This window comes from Helicoverpa armigera, chromosome 2 (assembly GCF_030705265.1).
Source record: "Helicoverpa armigera isolate CAAS_96S chromosome 2, ASM3070526v1, whole genome shotgun sequence".
Lineage (NCBI taxonomy): Eukaryota > Metazoa > Arthropoda > Insecta > Lepidoptera > Noctuidae > Helicoverpa > Helicoverpa armigera.
The window spans coordinates 13,846,550-13,858,855 of NC_087121.1; the positions used below are offsets into that span (position 1 = coordinate 13,846,550).

Consider the following 12,306-nt stretch of genomic DNA (forward strand, 5'->3'; position numbering starts at 1 on the left):
TGAGTGAGTGAGTCAGTCAGTGAGTGTATAGTAAAAATAGCGATTTTCTGACGTCAATATCTCAAGACCTACAATAGGTATATTAATGAAATTTTGTATTTTAGATAAGTGAGGGGGTCTCAACAGATACTAGAAATTTGATATGCGTAAACAAAATAGATTTTGAGTTATAGGGGGGTCGAATTTGGCCCGAAATGGTTCGTGTAATATAACCCACGGCCGGTGTGTCGCTTTTTTGCTCGAACTTGGCGGAGACACTGCCGTGTGTCTAGATATGGCTTATTAAAATCATGATGCGTCCAGTCTTACTGAAAAAATATATATTTTGGCAAACAATATGGGTTGTGTTGTGCCAGGTATGGTGGGTTTTAGACAGTAAAAGGCTGACACTCCCTCACGGCTGCTAACCCACAGCGGGAGCATTTGATGATTTTCGCTATCGCTAAAAAAACCCTTAATGTACCAGGGCCGCGATAACTCTTTCGGACAATCCCGCAGCCCCTCTCTCCTTGTAATCTATCCTTAAATTATTTTTTTACTGACCCAAATTCATTGCCGCCAAATGTAATAAGAAGGTATATGCTCCAAGCAATCTTCTGACTCACTGAGCCGATTTTAAACATTCTTCCACTGAAATAGGGTGACAGATCACGGACAAGGGTTACATTTTAACCACTCCACCCGTCTTGGGTGACGCTTGAGGAAAACACGTAACATCGCGAAAACTTCTTACGTAATGCAAATACGGAAAATGATGTTTGTAATTTAATACTTTGTTACAGCAATGTTTTTGAATTGTATCAAATTACTTACGTGTAGAATTTGTTGTAGGTACGAAAACATGGCATCTCGATTTCATAGGAATAAACATTTCTTGAAAGAAAACAAAGGATCGTTTTGTGTTTCTATTTCTTCCTAAAGTACTTTGTTATGGTACGATTTAATATTATTCTTTCTTTTTAATCGGTTCTGTTCCGAGAATGCACACATTTTACAAAAAATCTGAGTTATCTTTTTTGAGCCAGCATGTATGTAATCTTTACACACATAATATACGTAGTTATGAACATAACCTTCAAATTTCTATCAACACGAACGCATCAAAGCTTTGAACCCTCAAAACAACACACACCAAATAGATTTTCCACGTAACATACAGGCAAATATTTCCAATTTCAGACACACACACGTTACGTAGAAATGTGTATTTTGCGAGTATCGACAACCAGTGGTACGCGATACAAGTTAAATTGGATGCAAGGGCGTCGGACAACTTGCACGTACGGGGGAGCCCTGATGAAGCCTTTTACTACCTTCGTATGATGTAGAATGGAGGTTTTGTTTTTTTGGTGTAAGTATAGTTTTTTGATATCCCGTGGTGTACCAGGTTTTAAGCCGCGGTAATATAAAAATTATAGGTTTTTGACTGTGACTTTTCTGGCTAGAATATCGAATACTGTTAGATAAGATCTTACACCACTCTAAAGTCAACTATTAAGTAATTTGTGCTAAAGTACAAAAGTCTTTGAGAGTGTTGAGAGTGTCTTAGTACGCCCGTTATGTTTGTTAGTTTTTCAGGTGCAAACGCTTAGATGGATTTTGATGAAACTTGGCAGGTATATAGTTTAGGAATGAGAATAATGAACAATACTTTTATTTGGAATCGGCTGAAACGGGTGGTGTAATCTAACACTATGCAAGTGTATCTACTTATGAACTCAGCTAGCACCCATCACCAAGGATTTTTTTATATAATTTCTACAATTCTTAATCATGCTTTCCAGCAAGAAGAACGACAAGCAACGATTCTTTGACAAAATAACCGTCAATGCAATACATCAACCGCATGGCTTGATATCTCTCACCACAACAGTCGAACTACCTCGAACTATAAGCACCTATAGCACAATTAACAGACTGGAATCAACTTCGACGTCCAAACTCCGCCCGCCATGAGACGTACGCAAAACTGATGCACACAGTCAGCTTATCTAAACTTGCTCGTTGTATAAACTGCTGTCAGATACTCGCCCATGGAGAACAAAATGACTAGCGGAGATGCTACAACGAGAAATCGGGTGTGGGAGGAACATTACCAGGGTCTGTCAAGTTTGTTCTACGAATTGCATTAAGGTGGGCTTGAAAACAAGAGAGAGTCAACGACATCAGAGTAAAAGAGATAAATATATAATGTTGCCACCAAAAATACAATTTCGTATTCTCCCTAATAATGAGCGTATAAATTGATTTTTAAAGTAAATTACCCTTGAAGATACTTTTAGCTATTATTCTAATGCCAAAAAATATACTTAGTTGAGAAATATTAGATATAAAATTTAATATTACTTATTAGAAAATATATATGGGGGATTATGTGTGGCAACACTAATGTCCGGACGCCATATTGGTTTTGACATTGTTGACGTCACAAGAAAAATGTCTGCGGCCGGTTGCGCACCATTTTATCTTGTACTAATGTTTATTTGTAATAAATAAACTACTTCCATTTAATTCTACATACATTGATAACGTTGAGTCGAGCTTGCTCCTCCGTTGCTGTGTTTTGGTGAAATTAAGTGTGTATTTGTGAGATATAGACTCGGTGTTGAGACAGTGACTTGTTTGATTTTGTTTTGTGTTTAATTCGCGATGAGTTCACAAAAAGAAAACACAAGAATCTGCTGCTTGTGTGGATCTTCACCTTCTAAAGATCCCAGCATCACTTTGCATCGGTTTCCAAAGCCTGGCACTAAAAATGCTCTGCGGTATGTACACTCCATGCTATTCGTCTTAGACGACATAGAATACCACATTTATTGTTAATTCCGCTTCTAACTACCACAAACTCACGTAACATATATACCTATATACTTAAGTCCCAACTTTCCTTGCCAAAAATCATTAGGTACTTACTATAAAAAGTTTTCTTGCTTACACCATTCCCGTATCTAATATAACATCTCTTTCAATCAAAGCGAAGACTACCCACTGACATGATATAATAATATCTTAACTCGGAAAATGATTAAAATAGTGTGTAATTTGAGAGCAGTGGTGGCCGAGTGGTAACTGCCCCAACTTACGAGTGGTAGGTCGCGGGTTCAAACCCGATCTGGCGCATAACTTTGTGTAATTTATTTCGTCACTACTGCTCTCAAAACGGTGAAGGAAAACATCGTGAGGAAACCAGCATGTCCTAGAACCAAAAAAAAATTCGAAGACGTGTGACATCCACCAATCCGCACTGGGCCCGCGGGGTGGATTATGGCCCAAGCCCTCTCCTAGAGAGGAGGCTGTGTCCCAGCAGTGGGAACATTAGAAGGCTGATGATGAGTGTGTAATTTTGATATTTTTAATTTTCAGTTGTGAATTATGGGCAAAGTATTGCTTCCCAAACGAAGCCTGGTCTTCACCAAAATTCCAGGACGCACTCCATAAACAACATAAGATGCTATGCAGCAAACATTTCAAAAGCACATGCTTTAATGAGAAGAAGTTGTTCAGAACAGCTGTACCTGATGTTTGTAAATATCAAAATATAATTGGTCTAGTGTCTTTCTCTTCCTAATCATTTCTATAATAAAGAAGAAATAACACCAACGTTTATTACACAATATGATAGAATAATTTAAACCATGTCTGTAAACTTGTTGTTTGTTAAACAAATCGATAGTATTCTTTATTGTATAATAACATAGTCTTGTTTTTTATAATAGTAACACTTTAAAACTAACTAGAATTTTTGTTTGTTTATGTTTTGATGTTGAAATTGTATGCAATAGGCCCATCCATACTTGTTATTTTGGACGAAAATGTCTGAAATACCTACCTAAATTGATTAAATTCATGTATTTTAAAATTCATTACATAGGTGCACATACTTGTGATTTATGAACACCTTTTGTACCCTATTTCTGGAAATAAATTATAATTATTAACATGCTAAATAAAAACTCTTGTACTGTAATCTTCCTTTATTACACTGCTGCACTGCTCTATAAAGATAAATATTAGCAATTTATGCACAAGTACACTGTGTTTCATGTCGATTATTGCTGAGCAAAATGTGATAATCTTGCTCAGCCATAATCGACGAACGCACTGGGGCCCGATTCTCCTAATTTTACGATTCAGTCGAGTCGATTCACATTCGACTGAGATTCAATCCCGACTCAATTACGATTGAAGCATATGTGGCATTCCGCTATTTTTCTTTGAAATAAACGTTTTATCCTTTTCTGTCATTCAATAATGAATCATTTTGTCTGCAAATGATTTACGATTGCAATATGATTGTAGAGCAAACTACCGTATAGACCAAAATCACCAAAATAGCAGACCAATCGCAAACCAATCGAATGTCGTTGGAATACGATTGGTCTTATATTAGTAGCAGAATGCCCGATATGGTTAAAACTGCTACTGCGATCATATTGCGATTCAATTTCTATTCGATTTTAACATTATTAACTTAGGAGAATCGGGCCCCTGTACTTGTGCATAAAATGCAATAAAAATGACCTATAGAATATACTGTAGTTTGAAACTCCCGCCCTAGCTTCTACTCTCTAGTTTTCGTGGGCGGAATATAGATGGCGCCGGCCGGTAAGGAAAAATTTCCTCATAAAATTTGTACGGAGTCGTTATTCTTCCCTTTAGGTATATATGTTCTGTGAACATTACTGTCTCCGCCCTTATACGCTTTCTTTGGAATCGCCAATTTTTTGTAATATTAACCCTTAATTTGGCAAGCATAATCTTTATCAAATTTTATAAAAAAAATACTGTAGTCTAATTATTTGAGGTATAAGGAAATAGAGAAAAATATTCAAAAAAATTTTTTTTCAGTAATTGCGCTGAAATAATATGTATCTTATTTTACACATTGCCAAATACGGAGGAAGGTATAGTTTTTCGATAATGTATCCAAAAGGATACATTACCAAATCGGGGTTATAAAATAAAATAGTTAATTGGTAAGAAAATTTATTTTTTTACATGAAAATCGTAAAAACAGTTCCGTTGTTTAGTTAGACATAATCTCACATTATATTTTATCCGAATCCAGTGAAGGTGTTGAGGAACTACTATAAGAATCATGTTGTATTCCATAAACTGGCAATGTTGTGTCACTGGCTGTGTTATCTTCCTCATTGTCTGTTGTGTCACTGTCGTCCGATCGTGCATTTCCTGCAGGAATCAACGCTAGAATGCGCTTTGATCTTGCTCGTTTTAATACCTACGAACAAAAAAATTGCACATGCAACCAAACCAAACCCAAGCAAACTGAACACTGAACTGTTTATATGAAATTATGTCAAAAATTATGCAAAAAAATCTAAATAAAAATTAATTTTATCCTACGGAACCTTACATGCTGTAGGGTCTCACATGCGTGTAGTTAATATTTTTTTTATATAAAAATTACGAGAATTTTAACGTGCGATAATAGGTTAACTTTTGGCAATGTGTCTTTAAAGATACAATGTTGTATAGTCGACATTTGAGCAAAGTATCTTTAAAGATACATTGAGGTTTGACACCTTGTCATGGCTCGATAAATACATTTCTATGCCATTATTTCAGCTAAATCGTTAGTATATTACGTTACACACATAAAATAGTAAGAACCTGACATCATCACATATAAAAAATAATAAAAATCAATAAAACTTACAGCTTTGTTGTTCTTCGCGACCGTCATTTTTTCAGGTTGACGTAAATCGGGATGTCCAGTTGTTGAAAATGCAATAGACTTACTTTTCCTAGTGATGTCATGAGTCAAACTTTATAATTAAATCGATCGACTCAAAAAAACACAATTATTTAATGTTACAGATTTTTTTAAAGTTGTTGTATCTTTAAAGATACATTTCCAAATTAAGGGTTAAAAATCATTAACAGATGTCTTAAAGAACTACAACTCTTAGTTAATACACTTGTAACTGATCGTTTCGGTCATGCCCAACGTACGAATTTGACCTACATGAAGGCGCTTGGCCTACATGCATTATGGCATCTCCACTCATCCATTTTTCTTTCCTCCATGTAATCGCCTTATTTGTTTGACTGCCTGTCCAAGTTTATAATGAGCTGATTTTGTTTTTAAGAAACTTAATCTCAGCCTTTAAGTGCTGTTGGAATGCTTTTATTGGTTGCTCTTAAGTCTGGCAAGTTTGAGGTACTTCGATCTTGTTGGAGCTCACCGATTTGTTGCGATGTTGTATCTTTAGAGATCCGTCTGAAAGTAGATTGATAACTTCAGTCTTAAAGTGAATTTTGGATTTTCTTTTTTATAGACAAGTAACTCATCATACTTATATAAAAAAATCTAATAGTATCAACAGAGCCAGTAATACCCCTGATTTTAGGTATAGTGTGTAGGTCTAGTGACTTAACACTGGCTCCCTACAATTTTACTTACGCTCTTACAATAAATAAGTACCTACATAGCTTTCTATGCATGCCTCCTACCATATTTAATCACCAACCCGCAAAAAATGAAGCACAAAACATATAACAATTAAAACTCATAACAAAAAGACGTACTCTAACCTGCAGATGCAGAGATGCACTTGCACAGGTGCATAGTGAAGAGCGCTCGATTTTAACGATGCACGCCGAGAGCCCTCGGGGACAGTCGCCGGCACCACACCCATTAAGTAGGGGAGATAGTTTTAAAAACCTCTGTTTACTGATGCTAAGGGACTCTATAGCTGTGGGAGAAGATTAAGGTCGCCTTAAGTGTAATCGGTATGGGTGTTGGGTTGGTGTTAAATTACTCATGTGGGTGGTTTAGAATTAAGAAAGATTTTTAGTCGTCGTGTCAGCCAAAAGATATCTACTACTGGACCAAGACCTCCCCTAAAATTCACCACTTTGTTTGATCTTCAGCAAAACACATCCACTGCTTCCCGGCGACCTTGGCCAGATCTTTCGTCTATCTAGGTTTTTATTCCAGTTTAAGTCATTAATAACGAAGTGTAATCTACACTATACTATTCCTACCCAGAGTCTTCGACAAATATATCCGTGATAGCACAGTCGTGCAAAAACTAGGTTTATTGAGAACAGCCGGCTTCTATTCTAGACTCTTCCGTTCACAGTCCACCCGGTGAAATTGGATGCACGTACGTTGATTCACGTATAGACACTACCATGGGAACTCATCGGTTTTTCAAAAAGATACCTTTTTCAAAAAGTGTATACCGATGTTCTTTTGTTCGCGCTGTATTTAAGCCGTACAAAATTCGAATAAGATATCCTATGTATTGCGTTGTCCGAATATATTTCGTGAGTTAGCAACACAAAGAATGTGAAAGAACTTTTGATATCACAAGTCAATAACATCACAGTATTTCTGATATTTCCAAGAACAACTTCGCTATGACTGGAATACAAGTGCTTACCAATATATTTTTTGTTCCTAGTAACGTCTTTCTCTTATAAAATAACTTATATGTGTGGGCAGATAGCAGTCACCTTGGTTGCTATTTCAAATTTACTTCAACGACTTCAAAAAAGATTATGCACAACAAACTTTTTTCCATAAAATTAATTAAGGCGATTACTTTGTCACAGATACCTTACAAGTGGTGAGTACGACGTTTTTAATATCCCTCTTCTTTTGACCCTTAATTGAATGTGTAGGCTTACTAATGCATTCAAAGTAGATTTTATAATAGAGAACCGATTCTCAACCTGATGTTATTTATGGCGATACTTAACTGTATTGATAAAAAATGCACCTAAAATGAAATATTGAAAAAGTTTGAAATTAATTTTATATTTATAATTATTTTATTGTATAGTAGGTATGTTACAAAGAATAGGCTTTTAGCGGTAACTATTCTTACTCTAACATAAACATAATGTACACAAAATACGAGTACAAAAGTACCAATTTGCTTGGTAAGAATCTTGCGTTCTTTCTCCAACTAGGTTATTACTTAACAAAAGATCGCAAACCAATGGTACGTGAAAATAACAGGAAGCGAACTCGATCGCATTCACAAAACATTTCGGAGCAAATATCTTCTTTGACGTATCCGAGTTTCCAAGGTTTCTTTATGAAAAAATAACAATAAAAATGTTGGGCCTTGGAGGCACACTAGCTAGTGAAATGTATAGGTACCTAATATATTCTTATGGTGTGTGTGTGTAAGTGATTGAGAGAGCTAGGAAGATGTAAAGAGAGTTAAGAGCTATTACGTTTCTTATCTATAGTTCAGCCAAATAATGTAATTATTGTGATATGTAGGTACATACAAAGGTCAGGATTGAGTTGTCTGAAATTCAGTGCTATGCTATGATACAAAATATACATACTGAGATGAACGCCTTGCTCTATAAGGCTAAGTGTATTATAAATAACATTAAAAACACAGGCCAGCAATTCTATAGCATTATAGCAATTCTAAAAAATATTTTCAATTTTCGCTCGAATCATTCCGAGTTAGATGTCGTCGCATGATTTGCGCGACTTGAGGGTACAATGCAAAACGTCGCGAAGCCAGCTTGCGGTGATATTAAAAAGCGGGGGTGAACGCGAATTGATTAGCTGTCACCAGCGGCAGCCGGCCACTGGGGCCATAAAACCAGCGATATGCGCTGGGAAATGGGCCACGGGAAAAATGTTTTTGGCTAACGGATGGGAAATTATATGAATGGTGCTGGAGCTGTAGGGGATTTTTTTATTGTTTTTGTTTTGTTTTACAAGGGTATTTGGTTAGTGCTAAGCCTGAATTTTAAATATGTAAAGTAAAAAGATTTATAACTGCGATACAGAAGATATCATAAAACACGAGTATTTTTCTTTCAGTTCTTTTTCTTTCGTCGTTCGTCATAAAATCCAATAATCCCAATATTTTATTCACACAGTTGATTTACCTATAGAAAAAAGAACAAGATACAAATTACAACTAAGAATTATATGGCCGGATAGTATAATGGTAAAAAGTTAACTAAACTACACAGCTACGCGATCGCTACGATGATGTAGCTCCGCTACGCTCGTAGCACCGCTATTTTCGTAGCTCCATCTTGAGATTTTGTTTTGAGGACACTTTAACTAACGAGCTCTGACGCCCCGTCAATCCGGCTCAGCGCTATATTTGTTTGAACAAGTACTACTGCAATTTTACAAGCGGTGAAAATTACAGTTCTGGGATTAAAAAGTATTTTTGTGGAATATATCGCGATAGTTAAGCATTTTGTTTACTACTAGCTACGAGCTAAGGAAAAAGGAACAAAATTTTGAGGTTTGCTTTTATTTTCTACACACAACTACGCAGTTTAAGAGGTAATTGAACCTTAGAAAATTACTTTCAATCAATGATTTTCCAATAACTTGAAATTGCTAGGTATATCTAGACCGTCGAGCTAAACCCTTTTCCAGTTCGCTTGATATTATGCATGATATCTTCAATATTTGGACTGTGGTACACGATACACGTGGAGTTAATTTGTAGGTCAAGTTTTATGTTCGCTAAACCTAGCATGATAAGCTATAGTAAACAGATTTAAAAAAAACTTATAAAAAACTTAAAATGGTAATAGTGATCGCTATTATGAAATTCCATGACAAAAAGAAAGAAGAAAAATCATTTTACGAAACAATTTCTTACTAAAATCATGGTGTTCAGATTCGTGTTTATTTAACCTCTTGTTTGTCGCTAATTATAAAACAATAGAAATCAATTTTGTTCGTATATCTGCGCTCCGACATACAACGGGTTAAAGGGAAACAGACACATACAAGAGATTCAATATTCGAACCATTCGTGCAATACAGAGCCAGTATATTACACTAATACACATAATAGTTACACAACAATGTATATATTCGTGCCTATAAACCTAAATTTGTAAAGCTTGGAACCACACAATAACGTTGAGTCACAGTGTAACTTCGTAGAAACGGCTGTATCACGGAGCAATTATTTTGAAAAATGCCACTGAATCAGCCCGTCGAGCTTAGATATATGTCAATGAATCAGCCTGACTCATTTGACATACATTTGAATTTGTTCCATAGAGTCACATTGGTTAGGAATTAGGAATTTTTAGTAGAAGTCATTATTTATGTATATTGTTATTGTGTAGCTTGAATTTGATAGTGATTAGATACGTGAGTCACGGGGGTTGTTGATAACATCTCCTATGAAATGTCATAAAGTAAATGAAGTTAGAATTTCACATAATATATCTCAAAATCTTAGCTGTCTAGAAACTTTCAATAAATAAGGATAAAAGGTTAATTTGCAACTCTCTGTACATGCATATTCAAATAGAAGGTTGTATATAATCCACATAATTCAGAGGACCGATCCGACCAAAAAGTACATAAATCTCGTTTCTTTTTTAAATAGAAACATGATTCGTCTCCACACAGGATCCCTTTCACCGTACTTTCTCGGCAACCACTCGCTAAGCGTAATTAATTCCTCGCCTCATCTGAAATAACGCAGCCTTTTCAATGCAAAATCCTTTTCAGCAGATTTTGTATTCCTGCGTGCAAAACTTTAGATCGTCTCTTTTTATTAAATCTTATCTGGTCTCGGGGAGACGATTTTTTTGTATCGTGTACTAATAATTAAGAGGTATCAATGTGCAACGGATATTATTTTTTAACTTTATTGTATTTTAGATTAGTTTTGGCGTAAATCTTGTCAGTAAAATAATTTAAATGCTTGCTATTTCTCGCGGCTTCATCCATGTCTTGGAGGAACTTCTTTCTGTATCCAAACTTATTTTCCTACGTTTCGAAGCCATTTAGCGTTGAAACAAGCGAAAAAAAACTCTTAATAAGATCAATTTAGATTCAGATTAGTAGTTGCAGTCTATAATATAACAAAACAAAGAAATAATCAGAAAATAAAACCTATTATTTTCCATGAGCCACAATAAAACCGCTTGTGTTAGCTTCTTGATTTCTGTTCGACCAATCAAATGTAAGCTTGCATCGCAAACGAAGCGTACGTGTAATACCGTTAGCATAGTACGAGTTTGCACAAATAAGTGCACTCGAGCATGCAACGCAAGTAATCTATCTATGCACTTATGTTTTGTTTGTTTTCCTACAAAGGGGTAGGCACTTAAGCCGTAGTTAATTGTAAATAGGGAAGGAAGGCTTAGTAATACAAAGCAAGTATATATAATATCGTGCTATAGATTTCTTTTCGGGGTCTTATAATTAGGTAGGTACATAACTCAATACCTATCTTTTAATTTTGTGTAAATGTTAACCACTAAATAATAATTGAACAAAAATAAAAAACATGTGTATTTTTCAATAAGTTTTATGAAAACTAAAAAAAGGTTTAGCCACACCTGTGTATCGAACCTAGAATCATGTCGGGCAGCTTGCGTCAACATTATAATTACTAGCCATTATTTTTTAGTACTTAGTAGCCATAATATGTCTGTAAGCTTTTAAAAATAACCGAAATAAACATGAAAAACTTCAGTCAAAGTTAGCTCTAATTTCGTATAAAAACTTGCCCACATTTATAAAATTACCTACACTTTGAACGCTTCTTTTGTTTAATTTTATTGTTTGATGTTCCGCGAAAAAGAAAACTTACCATTGTTTTGTAGAACTTCTTTTACACAAAGCAACAATTAGGAGCAATAAACTGCTAAAAGAAGCTAAAAGGTTACATTACATGCCTTTAAGAGGCTCTAGAATAAACAATTTCAAGGAGTCTAACATAAAATGAGGTTGCAAATGTTTTGAATATAACAAGGTTCACTGACATTGTGCCCTTGCCAAAAGTTACCCATTGCCACGGAAAATCAATATCGTGTCTATGGTTCAGTTTACAAATGTATCAAGTAAAGAAATCTGTGCTCTTTTCATGACAGTAATGTGTTATATTTTCAAGAATTTTTAGATATAAATATCTATAGTTTCAGTCCGTAACTTCTCCCGCCTTTTGGATGTACTACTTATCGCATGCCTACTGATAAGTAACAACTATTCAATGCTGTTCCTCGAGTTGTAAGCTCTTTTCCACACTCATCTAAATCGATTCAGCAGTTCTTTACAAAAGCATAACGTGCAGATTTAGGATTTATAATAGCAATATATGTATAGCAGTTATATGAGAGGTAACATACCTATTGACACACACGTAACAATCGTATGTCATGCAGCAGATTTTTTTAATTGCGTAGGTATCGTTATTCGTTTGTTATACGTTTTTTGTTTTAAAATTCGATTTGTTCTGCTAACCTATTGTTCGTAAGATTGCTTCGCTTGTAATATATCGCTTAATAACTATAATGTTACAGTTTAATATCTAC

At 35.2% G+C, this 12,306-nt stretch overlaps 2 long non-coding RNA genes across 2 annotated transcripts; one reads left to right on the forward strand and one right to left on the reverse strand.

Annotated features, from left to right (window-relative positions):
- Positions 1-2,427: 2,427 nt before the first annotated feature.
- On the forward strand, positions 2,428-3,868 carry LOC126055232 (uncharacterized). Its single transcript, XR_007511331.2, has 2 exons — positions 2,428-2,765; positions 3,364-3,868. It is a non-coding gene; the product is annotated as an uncharacterized LOC126055232 (long non-coding RNA).
- A 1,105-nt stretch (positions 3,869-4,973) lies between these two features.
- Positions 4,974-5,844, reverse strand: LOC135118818 (uncharacterized). Its single transcript, XR_010277803.1, has 2 exons — positions 5,678-5,844; positions 4,974-5,239 (listed from the first exon to the last, which is right to left on the reverse strand). It is a non-coding gene; the product is annotated as an uncharacterized LOC135118818 (long non-coding RNA).
- Between the last annotated feature and the right edge of the window lie 6,462 nt (positions 5,845-12,306).